General features: G+C 32.3%; 1 pseudogene; it reads right to left on the bottom strand.

The window, feature by feature from the left end:
- Window positions 1-10,434: 10,434 nt before the first annotated feature.
- Window positions 10,435-12,766, bottom strand: LOC133184849 (toll-like receptor 4; annotated as a pseudogene).
- Window positions 12,767-19,263: the final 6,497 nt, after the last annotated feature.

The following is a 19,263-nucleotide window of genomic DNA, read 5'->3' as shown; positions in this document are numbered from 1 at the left end:
TCATTAATGAACCTTGTAAACATACTTTGAAATTTTAATATTTTACACATGCACTATCAAAGCATTTAGTCATCTCGATCAAATAACTTTCACTCGTCTCACCTTCTCATCGTGGACAGGAGTATGTATGTTTGCACTGAATAATATACTTTGCAATGTAGAATAAAAAGCATCTGATACTAGTTTTATTTCTTTAACAATAGAACTCAAATTACCCAGTCTATGAAGAAGTATGGCTACAAGTCAAGACCATGTACATTGTAAGACATGAGAGTTAAAAATTGGTAGTGGTTGTTTCTTCTTCTTCTTCCAAAAAATGCAATTAAACATTAACGTTTTAAATGAATGCAAATCATAAAAGAATCAATTTTGATGCACCAAATGCGCATTTCGACAAGTTATGTCTCTTAAGCGATGCTCATGCCGAAACGTTGGAAATCCGGAATATTTAAAGAAAATAAAACTTTGAAGAGCTGAACAAAGGGGTGCCAAAGACAAAGATCTTTATATATATAGTCCTGTGTAGTAGTAGGCATGAGAAAAATCTTAATGTAGTAGCTACATGTATATCTATAGAATGAATATGATATTTACTTCCTTAACGTCATCATAATACTTAATCTTCATATCTAATATAATGGTAGTTGTTTTTCAGAACTTTTAAAAAAATAACTTTAATAACGTTTGAAAAATTGATGACATGGCAACGGTTTACAATTAATGAATTCCCTGGGTTCTTTACTGTTTACGTTCGAAGATAGTTTTCTATTCTATTCCCACCCAAATTAAAAAGCAAGCAAACACACAAGCAAAAACCATACTTATATCAACAATATGTACGGGCAGTATAATGTACATGTAATAATTATTTGTTTGCAAATTGAAAGCTCTTAAAAGACTTTATTGCTCTTTTGAATCGTAGCGAACTATGCTATGACAGGTACGACACAGATGGAGGCAATAAGAAACAAATCAATTTATATATGAAAATACATGTACCAGCCTTTATATTTATTAACCCTCAGGTTATGAAAAACTCTCCATTTAAAACCTAACATTAGAACAAAAGAATATCACTACCACCTCCTTACTTTGCACAGATTTTTTGCTAATACACTTTTGTTCTTTTTTACTCAGGTCTGTAATTTTAGTGTTTCCGTGACATTAAGCTTCATTTCCTTGTTAATAAGAACTGAAAACGTGTAGATGCTTTGTATAAGGAATTATTTCATTTGTATGTCTATTTAAATATAATTTAATTTTGTTTGTATTCTAGCCTCTGATTGGTTAATAACCAAAAAGGAACACAAATTATTTCTGTATAACCTGGTTTGGTATGGGGACACACCCCCCTGACAACCAGCTGAATCGTCTGTATCCATGCAATCCTCTCATTTCCAGTCCTCGGGATTCATGGAAAATTCCAGATTTAATAAATGTACCTTTAACTTCAAACAATAACTTGGATCTTACCACATGTAAACAAACAACATGGCTGCTAGGACTATGTATCAGTTTTTACCTCCCCTCGCTTCCCATCACTTCCGTTACTAGGGTTGTATTATTGAGCGGCAAATTTGAACTAATAAAAAGCAACGAAAGTTTACACCCACAATTGTTTAATGATTTTAGAATTAAATTATAAGGAATGACTCTAATTCTTGGCCAAATTATTCGAGTATAACCTGGTTTGGGTCAGTTTACGCTGTTTTATAATCCGCTTCGCGGATTATAAAGCGTAAACTGACCCAAACCAGGTTATTCTCGAATAATTTGGCCAAGAATTAGAGTCATTCCTAAATGAATAAGTACATGTAATTTCCATTGCTTTCACAACACTATATATTTATTGTAAAGGTTATACATATTACTAAATGTAGAGAAAATAATGTGGGTGTTCTGATTTACTTTGTGTGTATAAAATATATAACTGTTTATTGCGAACATGAAAGACAATGTGCTAAACTCAATGTGTGAAGGGCCGGTGTAACGACGAAAAATGGCCCCTGGAGAATATTGACCGGGGGTCAAATTTCTCCGTAGAAAAATGACCCCCAGTCAAATTCTACGGTAAGTAGGGCATTTCGACCGCAGAAATCCCTTCCTGGCCGGTTATCTACGACTTCACACACGTTGAAAGATGACCCCCCATAAAAATATGAACCCTACTTTTTCACTACATTTTATAATTAAACCTTTTAGAAATGAGATGTTATATGCGTTAATCCGGGGTTGGGGAGGGTCTGTGATGGTCTAGTATCTCCTGATTTTATTTTCTTTCAAATGTGTGTTGGAGAAGGAACAAAGTATCTTCCCTTCGTAACGCCACTTCTCAATATTAGCATCATATACAATGTACGTGGTATATTTTTATTTATTTATTTTTTTATTTTTTTATTTTATTTTTTTTTTTTGCTTGCATCTCAATGAGTATACATTATTGAGAAGCATAAATTCATAATTCATAATCAGTTTTTGAATACATCAATGCATTGAAACAAAAAAACGTATTGTATTATTATTTTTCTATGAAACGTGAAATATGGGGATGCTATCAATAACTGTAAATACTCTTCATTTTTAATATCATCTAACATCTTTTTCACTCTTTTAGGTTCATTTAGCCCTATTTATTACATGAATATTAAATTCCCTCGTATTTCTTTTGTATTAACATTTCATCCCAAAATTTTACATTTCTGATATCAATTTTAAGAAATTTTCAGTTTTGAAATTTCAAAAAATTTCCAACTAAGTTTCAAATTAAATCAAAGTATCTGAGTATTTACTATAGCTAACTATAGTTTACAATAGTAAATTTTTGTTAGTGGTGCTAGATAGAAATAAAGGCAATATACTCCCTTTCCTTGATCATTATAGATACATGTATAATCTACATTTCATGCACATATGCATTATGTAACTACTTATAAGTAGGGTTTTTGATGTAAGAAAAAACGATTTTTGTTTACTTTTATCTTAAAAACTCTTATATTTTAAAACCTTGTATCACACAGCAAGAACGACTAATTTGTGTAATGGAAAGACAGCCAATTTTTTTTTCTATAGGCTAGCAAATTTAAAGAGTCGGTTGAATCCTCGTTACCTACTCCCTCGTTACCACTATAGATACGCTGACACGAATCACGTACTTGATTCTAACACAATGTGTTACAATATTTTTTGCGCAGTTCTATGTCTTTTGCAAACGCAACATCAATTGTGCTTATATTGCCAATCATACTTAGAAAAAAATAACTGAATTTAGCTGAGAAGCTTTTTCATAATGCAACATTCGCGATCGGTTTTAACTATTGGTAAAAATTATTACATGTAACTAGGAAGAGGAAAGACCTATTACTGTGTATAGACGTGTCAATTCTTGGTATATCAAACACCTCTTTTATTGATTAATCATTTTTTTGTGTAAAAAGCCTAATTTTATTTAGGCTTTGTTGACACTATCAAACGACAAAAGACATTGGTAAAGATTTTGAGCTAACCATTTTTTGTGTCCCTGAGATCGAATATCAGAGGAATATTGATTTAATCCTGTCTGATATTTTTTCACAAATTTAATCTTCCTTATATTTTTTATGAGAAGTTTTATACAAGAAATTGAAAGATATAATTGAGATCCTATTTTCTTAACAATTGTTCATTTTTTTCAAGCAAATTTATTTGGTTAGGATTCAGAAACATTAATCTTTGAATTCTTGTAACTTCTGAAGAAAAAAAAAACCGCTTGAGACTTTATTTTCATTTTTTTACATTATATACACAGAGCAAATTTAAAGAGGATCATTACAATTATACATAGAAACCTTACATTCCTAACAAATGCAAAATACAAATATTTATTGGCACAAACACAATTACAATAATTGGCAAAGGTCCTCTGAACATCATTAGAAAATTTATGTAGTATTAAGTAATTGACTTCTGTGTTCAAAACAGTTTCTAATAAATTTAACAGGAACTTTTAAGATTTCATCTATAATTTTCTCTTTCTTACACCAGCTAAGTAAATAATCTTGTTTTTTAGAAGGCGACTGTGAAAAATTGTTGCATAAAATGTGATAAAACAAATCTAAGAACAAACGTTTTCTTGCTATTATAGCCATTGGATTTCATAATAGCCTAGTAATTTGTTTTCCTTTAATGGGGATTAAATTATCTTGTATTATTGATATAAGGTATAATATAACCTTTTTTATTTCAACTTTAAAGCTTTTAGGCCGCGTGATTTTACCCCTATGTATTTGCCTAACAAGAATATTCCTACCAAAACCAGTTTCTTTGTATAAAAAAAAAAAGACACATGAAAATATGAAAATGCATAAATTCTTTAAAAACCTTTTTCTCTCTGTTTATTTTACAGACAAATTAAGTATATAGTTATAATGAATAAGGATGCCGTGGTCAGGAGTTCTGGTGTAAGGGCGGCGCTATATTAGCCATACAAGTAAATTCTTTGAAAGTCTTCATCTCTGTTACGTTTTACGTGTTTTTTAATTGACAAACTAATTGCATGGTTAGAATGAGCAAGGTTGCTTGTGAATTCGTGGCCCCTGAGTCAAGCGTTCTGGTGTAAATGGGAGGCTGCATTGATCATGTTGTCCAAATGCATCTATTCTTTGGAAATTTCCTTCTCAGCTCCAGGGCATCTAGCAGCCAAACCAAGTACATAATTTTAATGAGCGATGGTATTTTTAAGCGATTTATAAAATTCATGACCAGAGGGTCATAGATTCTTCTGTTAGGGAAGAGCTCTATTGATCATGCAGGAATTTTTTTACTCTACCTTGAGAAAAATTATTCTCCTTTGAATATTCGCATTTATCTATCACTTTCAATAATAGGTTAAAAAGGTCACTTGAATAAAAGAATTATTCAAGTTTTTTTTTCTTCAAGTTTATAAATTTTAAATTTATAATATATAAAGAACTTTTGAAGTTCGAACTGGATGGAGATGCAGTATTCCGCCAAAATTGGAAAACAGCAGAAAAAACTCGTTATACTATATAAAGTATTCCTAACCCTCTATCATACTTCGTCTAGTAAGGGTGGACTTATTTTTAATTTTACAAAAATCATGTTCAAAACAAACTTCTCGCTTCCATTATTATGACTATGTTAACCTTGATTTGACTTCGATTGACCTGTTGAATATCACGATTCATCACGTGGTGTCCAGCTGCGAGTGTACATGTAAAAAACAATTACATTGTGTTCCTAAACGCGTGACCTCGATCTAAATCACGTCTTCCATTCTCAGAATTAAATTTAGCAAATTAAATATTGTTATATTTTTGCGTGTCCTCACAATATTGATTTATCTAAGAAATCATTTGATTTCATATTGACATCGCTGAAATATACCACTACATATTCGAATTTAGAGAGAGAGAGAGAGAGAGAGAGAGAGAGAGAGAGAGAGAGAGAGAGATGACACTTACGCCATCGATAGCCTCGCCTCTTATTAAATTGATTATGTGACCTAAAAAGCACTCCGGATACAAGTTAAATTCCGGACGGTAACACTAATATATCTTTGCTTCAATTTTGATTCTTGACAACAAGGCATTGCTTTTCCACAAATGTTCTATCTAGTGTAATCATTTATAATTATGTAGATTTTGTGGCTTGTAAATTATTCTGGATGCACTTCATTTACAGCTCGGTAGATGGTTCGCAAAAAGACCCAAATTAGGGCGTTAAGTCCACTCATTCTTTCCAGAAGGAAAAAACTCGTTATAGTCTATAAATTATTACTATCCCTCAATCAAGCTTCGTCTAGACATGAAGTTTATCGATGGTAAATTTCTGCATTCTCAAAGTAAACAAGGACAGAATATATGATGTATATAACGGATATATGAACAATATAATCAGAAGAATAAGATAAAAATAAAAGATTTTATTTTCAAAAAAGAATTCTTGTGATCGCCTTCGGGCAATCACAGTTGATCAAGCATTAAGCATTCTGTTCCAAGTTTAACATGTGCAGCACATTGTCAAATGCGCAAGACATCCGATTGGCCAAGATTAGTCATAGCAACGACTACCTTGATAAGATATTTTAGAAAAATTAATGCTATTTCCATGCAACAAAACTTTCGTTTGCATCCTCACTAAACATGATTTTTCATTTGAATCATATTTTCGTCACGAAAACGGCTTGAGAATTTCCCATTTTTGTAAGAAATATTCAATAAGTCCGGAAACATGATTCCGACATATGATGAGTCTGCAAAATTTTTGGAAAATTTCTATTAGTCATAGAAGTCATTTTCAAAAAATTATTACGAGACTCGGTAGACGAAAGCTACAAGAGTTTATAGGAAATTGTAGTAAAAAAAGGACAATAAGCGATTGCAAGCGCAGCGAGCTCTAATATAACAATATATACGCAGTTAGAAAGCTGAGAGAAGAGAGGAGTACTCGATCAATAATATTGATATATTATATGCAGTATAATACCTTAAATTGAAAATTCTTTCAATACTTTTTTAGAAGAAATAATTTTGACATGTGTTAACAATAATAAAAATGAAAATGTCATTATTTGGTCTTATTTTTGACAGTATTAGATGTGCTTGCTTCGGTACATCGAGATTATTTGGATGAAACAGGATGGATATTTATACACATACATTTCTTTCTTACGAACTGTACTTACTTTACATGGTTATTATTTAGGAATAAGTATTACACCTTGAAGAGAAATATTTCAAAACAAAAATATGGCTTTTCCTGTGAATTTCTAGTATAATGCTAACTTCCAGACTTAATTTAGCAATTGGGTTCCTAAAGCAGTGAACAGAGATTAAAAGACAGTTTTTATTATTTGCATTCAGTGTAAGTTAAGACCCAGAAAGATTGATCATAGTATAAATATTATGGCATGAAATAGGAAAATATGTAACGTCAAATGCAAGTTTGGGGGTTGTTCATATGTTCAAATGAATGTGAAAATCCAAATGTACAAGACAAGCAAACAGTTCCTGTCATTTTCCTCTCAATGTCTTACTACCATTAAATAAAATACTTGTGTATTTAGCAGGTATTGGTCTTAATTGACAGGTATACATGTAATTTAAAAACATCTTTGTTCTGCCCTAGTCTATGTTGTATGCTTGTGTCATAAAAAATCATTCAGTGAAGAAGATGACCTATCTTTTTTCTAATCAATTGCTCAGATTTTAGAATTGTATTATACGTGAAATGATCTCAGAACTGGCATCTTGAGCCTATTACTGGAGTTAAAACTTTTTTTTAATTTCCTTTCCAAAGTGGTATAAATAATATCTTCTTGCTAGGTACAGACGAACAAAAACTCTTCTCTGCTCAAAAAAAAAAAAAAAAATACAGTTTACACAATGAAGGAAGAGGCAGATGTGCTTAAACATTAACCTGAGAATCTGCAGGATCTGTTGTACATTGTACCTTCAGTACATTATAAGTACTGAACTTGAACCAATAAAATATATAACAAACCCTTGGACAAGATTAGAATTTTCAGATAAATGAATGTATAACAGAAATATTTAAAAAAGTAGTTAAAATGATGCAGAGAGACTTTAATAGGTCTTCTTAGGTTAAGCATTCAAAGATTTTATTTATTTTCTGCATAGAATTACACCTTATTGATTGCTAGCAAATTTTGTTTGTTTGTTGCTTAAGAACCCTCTATACACTGCACACTAAAGAGTTCTGATTCCGTGGTATTTTTCTGCATATAGAGTGATCTGCCCTTACCTCAAAATTCAAAAAAAAATAAAATCTGCTATGTATTTCTTAATTTATAATCAATTCAAGGCATTCTTAACATCTTAAAAGGCCTTGATAAAGTAAATGAACACTTCATTTGCATGTATTTTATCCACTGAAGTAAATAACAGTGATATCTGTTCATTCTTACTTTGTTGTCTTTGAACATTTTTCTTGGGGGTAAATGCCAGGCACCATATATTGAAAATTATATAGATAAGCTCAAAAATTATACTTATGTACAATATAATTTTCTCAATGTCCAAGAAACATTTTGCACTGGTGTATAGAGGGTCCTTAACGTCCCTCTCGAGAATTTTTCACCCATATGGAGACGACGATTGCTAGCAAATAAGTTTAAAAATGAATTCTAATTTTCATAAAATGGTACATAGAGCTTTGTCCCGAGACCCGAACATCCTCAGCATATGCATATGGGTCATAATGTTAACAACTTATATTGCGGCACACTTGCTCTTTATACATGTATCAATCCATAATATGTCTACTATATCTTTTTCTTAATAAAGAACAAGATTTTCAAGATATTTTTTACTAATATACTGCCTTTAACTAGACTCAGGCCAAACCGCTTCATATATTTTCATGGGCGTTAGCTTCGTGATAGGGAGGCCCGGGCTCGATACTTGTTTGTCAAACCTAAAACGTAAACATGTGTCACTGTTCCTTCACCAAGCGCATGGCACTAGAAGTGAATGTCAAGGGTCTTTCGGATATGCCTTAAAAACCGAGGTCTCCTGTCACGGTAGGCGTTGGTACGATAAAGAACTTCACAGCTCAATGGCACTGGGTGCCGAGTATAGGTCTACATTTGAAGCCCTTCACCTGTATGACCTTAATGACCTCTCTATATGAGTGAAAAATTCTCGAAAGAAACGTAAAACAACATACAATCAATCAATCGATCATATACTAGTAAGTCACAATTTATGTTGATATTCCTCTGTTTGTAATTGTTATACCCTTCATCTGTATTCTACATGCTTCTAGTAAACAGGAAAATTCTTTAGGATGAAATTAAGTTTCACTACACACCGCATAACAGCCTCGCCCGAGGGCCTGAACCTGTTTTTCAGAAATCAGAAATTTCGCAGTTGATATCGAGATGTTTGTTAGTGTCTTGCACTCAGTTTGTCTACTAGATGCTTGATAGTAAATTTTTTTAAATAGATAAAAGGTTGATTGCAATCAGCTTTTCTTACTTTAAAATCAGTATCTTCGAAATATTTTCAAGAGCTGAATACCTTTTAAACAGCTTGTCATAATTTCATCATCTATATTTTCCGTATTTTTGTCAAATGTATATGTAATTTTTCTTATCGTATGATCCATTTAAAATTAAATAGGCCAGGTATAAACTCCGTGTAAAATAAAAAAATAATAATAACACCAAGTTGAATGATCAATTACATTTGCCCTTTTATTATATATCAGAGCATGATACAAATGGTACACAAATAATAGGGTTTCTGTATATTATAACGTTTAGAAAAAGTAAAACTGATTCTTCTTCAGAATTACAATTTTGTGTCATCAAGTGTGGTAGTAAATTTCTAACCAAGCTAAATAAAAATTACGCAATTACGCTTTTACAGAAGTTTCTCTCATTGTTTTCTTCTCTAACTTTAAAATGTTGCTGCCATACCACTAGCTGAAATCTTTCTTAACATAGCACTTGCTTGCTTATACTACCTCCCATTCTCTGTGACATGACTCATACTCTCCAATAAAATTATGCTGCACAAGCTATCAGTCAATCAACTATTTGTAAAGGAAGCTGAATTCCAACATATATTTCCATTTGAAACCTCTTTAGTCTGGCAAAAGTTCCCATACATCATAACAAATAATATATGATAAGGTAATATCATCAACACAAAAAAGTATCCGATTAAATAAATTAAGATATAATTATTCATTATATATGTACAAAACGTCTTTATGCTTGAAATTGGCTACAGGATAACAAAAAAGTAAGAATATCTACAGACAATAAAATTAACGTAGTTTCTACAAGTAAGACCGAGTATAGGGACCCCCGGAAGCACCAGAGATGGGATCATTGCCTAGGAGGAGTAAGCATCCCCTGTGAAATACAGCAATATTTTGAAAACAAAATGGACACACATTAGTACAAACACAAAAAAGACCAATGACACATATCAAAGGCTTTAAAGATTTTCCATTTTCAAATATCCACATCATTCTTCATTGCCTCAGTATATCGCAAATGATTAAAAACATGTGGAAAAAGTAAATCTGAACACCTTCAAGAAGCAACAGATTTAAAAAAAAACCCATAAAACTATACATATATAGCATATCCTACTTAATTCATGTTTAAATCATGCATCAATGAACATTTAAAATAAAACCCTACTCCACTGAAGAAACTGGTTCTGATTAATGTAAAATCAATGTGATCTAGCAAATTTTACATAGCATGTCCACTACAAAAAAAAATCAAACAAAACGAAACAAAAGACACAATGAAAATAAAAAATAAATAAATAACCCCCCCCCCCAAAAAAAAAAAAAAATTCTGAATAAGTCTTCTTAACCTGGAATGTCAAATCTGTTTGTTAAACATTCGAGTACATCCATTCTACTCACCGTTGTGAAATAGTTCCACTCTTGTACTTAGCATATAACTTCACCATTAAGGGTTTTACAAACTCTCCTCCAGAATACCGGATCACCATATTCATCGTTAGGAAATTCAACGTAAGACCTTTGATTTATAAGATCCATGACACTTAGAGGTATTTTATCTAAAGGAACTGCTTCATAAAATATCAAAAAGAGGACGTCTTCATTATCCCGAGAATAGATTTCTTCCATCTTTGCAATATGGAGCTCATACATACACCAACTTGATTTGATGAAGTTTGGAGACAAAACAATGACAGTTTTTCTACTTTTGTTTACAGCAGTAATAATATTTTCGGAAATATCATATCCTGGAACAAAATCTCGATGGTGAATACATAAACGTATCCCATTATTTTTTTCTAATTCTATAATCATTTTCTGGATGAACGGCAAATCTTCATCTGCATACGAAACAAAAGCATCATATTTGAAATCTGATTGACTATCACTTCTAACAGATTTATATCCATGATATCGGCTTTTAGTCATGTAGTAAAAATAACGAATTTTCCACCTATACCTGTACACTAACGCTAACAAGAGAATAAAAAAGAAAAGGAGAATAATGAATGACACGGAGATAATCAAATACATATAGGAATTGCATTCTTTTTCTAGCTTTTCGATATTTTCTTTAATTTTTGAAAACATTAATGGTTCGCTTCGGAATGATGTCGTGCAAGAGTAGTTTTCAAATGACTTAAAATTGATCTTCTTAGTTTCGTGTCCTTTTACCATCCACTTTAGAAATTGCAATGTTTTACAATTACACAAAATCGGGTTTCTTAAAAGACTTAAAGTTAAACTAACTTTATCTGTCTGTCGGTCAATCTCTTTCATATTTTTGTCGGTAAGAAACTGGATCTGGTTTTCAGATAAATCAAGAAACTGTAAGTTTTTTAAAGTTGAAATGCTAAAGTCTAGAGTGGTAAGCGTATTGTCGGCCAAATCTAACTCCTTAATGCGTCGAAGTTCTTTGAAAACTTGATATGGCAGATTTGAAATTCTATTTGCTCTCAGCTCTAAGCGAGTTAAGTTTGTAAGACTTGCAAATATTTGTCCTTCTGTATCTGGTGACAAGCTAAAACCCAGTAAGTTATTGTTCAGGTATAATACTGAGAGATTCCCAAGGTATTGAAAAAAAGACTTGGAGACTGCAGAGCAAAAATTGTTTGACAAGTTCAGTATTCGAAGTCTTTTCATTCCTTCTACAGGACCCTTCCATGAATGTAGAATATTGTTCTGTACATATAACTCCTCCACGTTGTTTTCGGACAAACTCATGGCTGGTATCTCATACCGTAGCCCACTTTCGTTGTAAAAAACCTTTTTTATATTTGGTGGCAAAGGAAAGCTTCCATTTGTGCTGTTTTGTAAACTTTTCTGTAGATAAGATCCTGTAAAATTTCCACCATTTCTACTTTTATATGCCATAAATAACTTTCTCGACTCACCGGCCTTATGTATGCGACCAGTTGAATAATATTGCGTTTTTATTAGATATTCGTTTTTATTTTCATTTTCAACACACGTTTTGTTGTGGATAATTTCATTGGGATTATGGGATAAATATTGTATACTTGCGTTTATCCATTCCAAATTCTCTAATGTTTCAAGCTCGAAGACGTATGTTCCAAATGTCAGTCTGTTATCAGCGATTGATATTCTCTTTATTGTTTTTGGAAATAAAAGAATTGCTCCTTTTTCCATTAATTCTATTCTGTTACTTGACAAATGAATTTCCGTAAGGTTGGTGTGTTTTAAATATCTAACATCATCTTTCCTAATTTCTGTACCTAATCCAAATGTGCAGTGGATTTTGTTTAAGTAAAGGGAAAAGATAGTGGAATTTTGAAGACCGTATGTCAAAATTGGCAAAATTCGAAAAGTGAGCTCAGTATTTTCGGATAAATCAATTTTTTTAATGTTAATTAAATCTGCAAAAACATTCAAACTTAGGTTTTGAGTCATTCGAAACCTGTTTGAATTTAGTTTCAGAACTGAAAGCTGCCACAGTCCCTTGAATGAAATGTTTCTAAATGTTCTAATAGAGTTGTGGGAAAGATCCAGATAAGTTAAATTATCTGGTATTTTTTTTTCTGTTTGGGAGCTGTATCAACCTGTTATGGCTGAGATCGATTCGTGTGACATTTGTCCAGAAATACGGTGACAGTTTAAGTCCTAGATCCGAGCAATCGGCGTGAATATCATTAGAGAAATTGTAACATCTACACTTTAGTTCCGATGAACAGCAATCCACATTTCCACGAATCTGCATCAAAACACTCAAAACTGCTACTGTGCAAAACTTCTGACCCATTTCCAAACTGAAATTAAACGTAAATTATAAAATTGTAACGTGAATATATCAAGCCCTTTCGGTGTTTGTTTATTTGCAACATATGTCATAATAAAGACATCCTCATTGCACTGCTGTTTTGTAAACTAATGTCAAATTTAGTGTATTTTAAAGTATATATTTGGATATAAATTACTTATTATATGTAATTAAATAAACTAAATACTGTCGCGAAACAACTCCGTTCAATTGACCTTTTGACTCTTCTACTTTTTTCTCCACCACAAATAACAAGCGCTCAGCAACATTTGTGTACCCCTCAATTTTATAGCATACAGTGTATATACACATACTTAGAGCCTTGTGGTGCAAGTGACGAAAAAAAATACAAAGTATGGTCGTCCCAACGATTTTCCATTCAACGATATTTACAATGTAAGATTAATTCATTTACTACACCTAAATGCCTGTATTTCATTACCAGCAGGAATCAACCAAATGAAAAGAACTAGTTTCAGCCTTAGGCAGCTTTAGATTTTGTGATTTTGTTTGCTTGTTTAACGTACCTTCGAGAGTTTTTCACTCATACAGAGTCGACATTAGAAACATGTTGGAAGAGGGCTCCAAATTTTGACCAGTAGTCGCCACTTACGACCTATGAACAGTGAGGAATATTTTCGTGCCAGCACGAGCTGCGACACGGAACCTCAGTTTAGGCGGTCTCATCCGAAAACAGTGGATTCGAACCCGCGATCATCTCCTTACTCCGCGACTTTAGAGCAAACGCTCTAATTACTGCGCCACGCTGCTGACGGCAGCTTTAGATTTAGACATTTACAGAAGACACCCTTGTTTGCGTCTTTTCCCGAGATTGAATAGGCGTACCAAATCTTAATTTCACACTTTATTTTTTTTAAATTTACTAGTTGATTAAGGGATCGTAACTTGTGTCACGAAGAAGGTGTCTGTCTGTAATATCTGAGTTAAAAGTCGTAGGTAATGTGAGTACACTTGACTGACGGCAAAAATAGGATGTTGAACAGATGAAATCTGCGCAAAAAAAATTTGAAAGAAATTAACAGTGCATAAACAATTATTTGCGTCAATGTCTTCAGTTGGCACTTTTGTTTGCACTTAAGTATGTATGCATCTTATTTTCTTCTTTAGTAGTATATTTCATGATAATACTAAGCCTCACATTGTTTGCTTACTAAAGTTTAAGTGCTTGGCGTGCGCCATTTTTGAATACTAGTAAGTAAACATGCTATCGGTTCAATTATCATGTAGGACCCGCAATTTTTTTTTTCTTTCATCGAGGAAGTGTGAAATGGAGCAGTGACGATGAAACTCACCATAAAAGAAATTCAAAGCTCGCTTACTAACTTTCTATTCATTGTCATTTACGAATCTATTGCAAAGAGCAGATTTCAAAAACATTTGCAGAAGAAAAAAGAAAACAGGATAAATAACTCGATCAAAGAGACAGGAAATGTGTATCTCCTGCAATTCTAGAATTGCTTCTCTTTCATCTTTGAGTAAAAAAATGTTATTTAATATTTCAGACAAAAAAATATTAGAATTATACCAAATTAAAAATCCAACAGAAACACAGACCGCCAGACAGACATATAGCCATCAAAAAGTCTCTACTAAAGGATCGTATCGTTAGATCATTTTGAATATTTTCTACATGTAATGGAAAATTTGAATATAAAATGAATGTACATGTATGATTCGATTAAGAAATTACAGTATTAACAATATACTTACCAATTTATTTCTTCTTACGCTCACTATCACATCAATACTTTCAAGTCGGTATCAAATGGTTTACTGACAAGCCTTTTGGAGGATCATTACATTTAACTCGCAAAAACAACAATATAATAGTCAAAATGGGGAGGAGGAAGATGTATCTGAAGCACTAATATTTTTACTTAAAATGATAAACGTACTTAATTTACAATGTAGAACCTTATTTTTCATTGGCTGGATGAAAAATTTAAAAAAAAAAAAAAAAAGAAAGATCCATTTTATAGATTTTTTTCCCCCATTTTATGATTGGGTGAAAAAAAGGATTTGTAAATAAAACCCTAACAATTACATGAGTCACTTATTGAAATATTCAGTTTCTGGTAGGATGAAAGGATAGGTTAGGTTCTAGAGACTTTGAAAACTTAGATGTATTGAACAATAAATTTACATTGTTTATTCTGAATGAATTTTATGTCAAATAATTTTTATGATATGTTTATGTTTTATTATTCATACACTAAAAATACCTAGAATCTGTCTTTTAAAAGGAATGCTGTAAAACATGGCTTGAGATTGTCACTAAGGATAAAACATATATTTAACATTAAAACTTCTTTCTTCGGTATGAATTCTGTGTATTTTTAATGTAAATTTGTCATTCATTACAAAACTAAATTTGGATAAGCTTATCAGATGGTAATTTTTTATTAGGTCAATAAGAATTGACAACGATGCAATTTTATTAATCTTAATGATATTGATCACAGCTTATTAAAGTTAAAATAGTTTACATAATGTCATATTCTGTAAAACCAATATAGGGCTCCCCACGTGGCGCGAGGGTTAGAGCCTTTAATTTGCTCGAGACTCGCGGAGTAACGAAGTGATCCTTACGTTGCGGATTCAAACCCACTGAAGGACGAGGAGACCGATACTTAGGATTTCACCGTATAAATCGAGGTATTGTGTCGCAATAGCTGATCCCTCACTGCTTAAAGGCCGTATACCGAGTACAGGTCTAACTTTGCAGTCCTCCACCAACAACAATGTCATACAAACAAAAATCAAACAAATGTAGGAGTAAATGTAATATGACAGAGTTTTTTTTTTTTTTTGACCGTTTTCTTCCCTGATTAGAGTTCAGCCAAATTTGGCACGGTGTCCTTGGATAAAGTACTTCGAGGTTATTAAAGTTAAGATAAATATCCTACATAGAACATTTAACAGCTGCAGTTCTCAATTTTTCATTTTCTTTTTTAACAGAAATATATGTACATCTAATGTATCTATGTTATATAAAAAGGTGAGAAGAACTTTCAAGAAGTGAAGATGACAACCATACTGATTTGCTGTCAGGACTTTGATATTATGGCGATAATATCATTTTTATGAAATTAATCTCAATAAGACTAAATTAACTTTATTCATGAATTTGTGGTGTTTGATGTTAATAGCAAGGATACAGAAATCAGGGAATTTGTTGAAGGTAACACAAGAAGGGGGAACCCCTGTTCAGGTGCATAGTTACGTAATGGTTAATAAAGGTTTGTTCGTTGTATAATGTAACATTTATTCAGAACACTTTCAACATTCACTTGTTTTGAATGTAAGTGTCAGGAATATTATATAAAAGCATAAACAGTCATATGTACCAGTTTTGATTAATATAGCAATAGGAAATACAAATGCTTTTTCCAGGTGAAAGAACACAGTGGAAACGGATCAGTGAGTGTCGAAGATGATAGAAGTGAACGGTACATGTATAATGAGGACGATAACGACATTAACAATGATGACTAAGAGGATAAAGAAGGGGACCAGGAAGTAGTCCAGGTAGAATAAACTTAGTAGGTGAAGGACAATCCTTTAAAAAACAGGGGGATAAATTACAACATTCAAATTTAAATAAAGAAGACAAAAATAACATAAAAACAGAAATGCAGAAGAAAAATCAGAATCATTGATAAATAATTACGAAAATGTAAAAGGTTAAGATAACGAACAGTGGTCAATCTCATAAGTCCGATGATCAAAAGGAATCGTGAACAGGGAAAAAAGAAGAACCTCTGGAAACAACAGAGGTAGGATCACGTGCCTAGGTGTAGTAAGCATTCCCTGTCGACCGGTCACACTTTCCCTAAGCCCTATGTATTGATCAAAAAGATGGAGTACTCTGTAGTCAAATAAAGTATAAAAATGATGGCCTTACGCATTGTATGAAACATGTCAGACAAAAAAATGACAACGGTAGGTTGTATTTTCAAACATGGTCATTATAACGACCATAGAATTTGAGAATAGCAGACCTGAAACGGAATTGAAGTCTTTGTAAAGTCATCTTATTTATCAGTAGCTTGCCTCGGTTTAAAATTTGATCGTACGCAGAGCATGTTATTGCGCATCGAAACATTTGGGAGACAAAAACACCAGATGCAGGTGATGCTGGAATATTACATTATAAATAAGGAAGTTGACTATGGAAAAGCTGAAGTCTTCTTGTTTGTCATATAATTTGGTCATTGGTTGGAAATTATCGTCTACAGTCAGAAAAACATCGAAATATGAAAGAGAGATGGCTTTTATTTCGAGTTTATGGGGATCTATCGAGTCGACATATGAATGAAAGTAACTACATGAATTGTTAATTGATAAAACTTCGTTGATATATCGAAATGTTGAGTTGAAGACCACAGCAAGACTTTTCTTCTTCTTGTGTAGATTTTTTTTAAAATAAATTCTCTTCACAGTAATATCAAAACAGGTCGGCTAATAAAGGAGCACAGAAGTGCCCATCGGAATTACAATGAATTGGTGTTAAACTTGGTCTCCAAAGACTACATAGATACAGTCAATGAGTAATGTCAGCATCTTTTTAATATCAACTACAGAGTACGTGTATGTAGAAAGGGAATGATTTTTAACAAAAGAATTTTGTAGATGACCGGTCAAAAAATATGAAAATTTCCGAGTTCCATTTTTATTTAGGGAGCAGTTGTCTACGATATGAAAAAAACATGCTCTTTGATTTATCTCGAGGAGTGGTTGTATAAAACATAGAGAATTTGATGATATAAAATTGATTTGATATGGATAATGAATGAAGAAATGTATGTTGACATTGTGGCTCTTTTAAAGATCATTTGATGAATAATTCCATACATTTTTTGAAGATTTTTAACTCTTCTGAGTTTTGAAGAGGTCCAATGTTTTGAATTCATGACAGTTTGCTTTTATGTGAGAATTATAAGAAAAAAGAAAATAATAATGAATTGAAAAAGGAAAGCGGTTATATTATATTATTTTAACAACTGATGTATATGTGGTGGGGTGACAAAAAGAATATTACAAATTTAAATGAGAATAAAGCTTACAAAAGACCTTGGGACATAAAGAATACAATGCACAAAAAAGACTTTCATTAAGCATTGCTGAAGGTAATTAAATAAACATTGAAAAATATTAAGAAAAAACATAAAACAGAATTCTTTAAGCATGACAATGAAAGAAATAGAGTCGTTACACTATGTCTTGTTTTCTGTCACTGTTCGATGTTTTTGTTTTTGTCAGACCATCAGACCTGGAGGATACGTCTCAGGCATGTAATGAATGTCTGGATCCTGTTTATAATTTTGACAGTTGACCCGCATGTTTCTGATCCATACAAGGACATCGCCTTTATATTTCTGTTGAACGGTCTTACTTTGGAGCGTGCTGTATTTTCCCTGGCCTTCGAGATGTTTCCGAGTTGCAGAAATGCTGCTATGGACTTTCCAATTCTAGCTTTCACGACTACCTGCAATCCTTCTTACTTATCACCCCCAACAAAAATTACTACAATTAACAATGGTTTTCTATAGTTAACTTTAACTAGTAAATATTTTGATACGTTGATTTACAATGAAACTATACTCTAAACGTTTTGTGAGGTTGAGAAAATTAATTTCTCACAAGTTACTTATAGATTATGTAATTTGTGGAAGTAATATGTAACTATACAGTCTGAGAAAATATTTAATTTTGATATAAAAAAGGTGTATGTATGATATGGAAAAAATAAAATATAACAATTTGAAATTCATAGTAAAAAAACTTATTTATTATTTACTGATTTATTATAGTAAAAAATTCGATTTACAATAGTCCACATTTTGATTTAATAATTTGAAAAAGTAAAACCTTTGACACTTTTAGTAAATTTTAGTTAACGTTAATAAACTAGGGTTTTCTACAGTATTTTTAGTTTAGGGCCTCTATCACTACTGGCTTTCAAAAAATCCCGTATGTATGAAAATTCTCTGTCTTTCTCAATAACCTACAACATTGCCACAGCAACCTACTGTATATCTACAGTATTACAGTATGCTACTGTATGCTTAGAGTTTTCTACAGCATTATAAGTTAGGACCACTATACTACCAAGGAATGTGAAATGTTCAACTTCTTTGATTCTCTCGCATTCTATATTTCAAGTAGCATCTGATCTTGTGTTTCCTTCTAATACCTTTGTCTTCACTCCGTTGATTGTTCATCCTGCCTGTGCTGATATTTCTGCAACTTTGTCCACGGTCTTAATTATTTGGTCCTAGGAGTGCCAGATTGTCTACAAAGTCTTAGTTGTCTATTGTATTCCGTGCATCATATTATTTGTGGATGATTTCATTGTCGTCTATTGCGAGCAGGAACAGGAAAGGTGATAATAGACATCCTTGACACACTCCAGTTTTAAAATCGTCAGATATCTTCAGTGTATGGTCCTACATGCT

Source organism: Saccostrea echinata, unplaced genomic scaffold (genome assembly GCF_033153115.1).
Source record: "Saccostrea echinata isolate AGI-Se365-2 ecotype Australia unplaced genomic scaffold, CSIRO_AGI_Sech_v1 ptg000011l, whole genome shotgun sequence".
NCBI lineage: Eukaryota > Metazoa > Mollusca > Bivalvia > Ostreida > Ostreidae > Saccostrea > Saccostrea echinata.
Note: the sequence above shows the minus strand (reverse complement) of the source record. Positions and strands in the feature narration are given on the sequence as shown.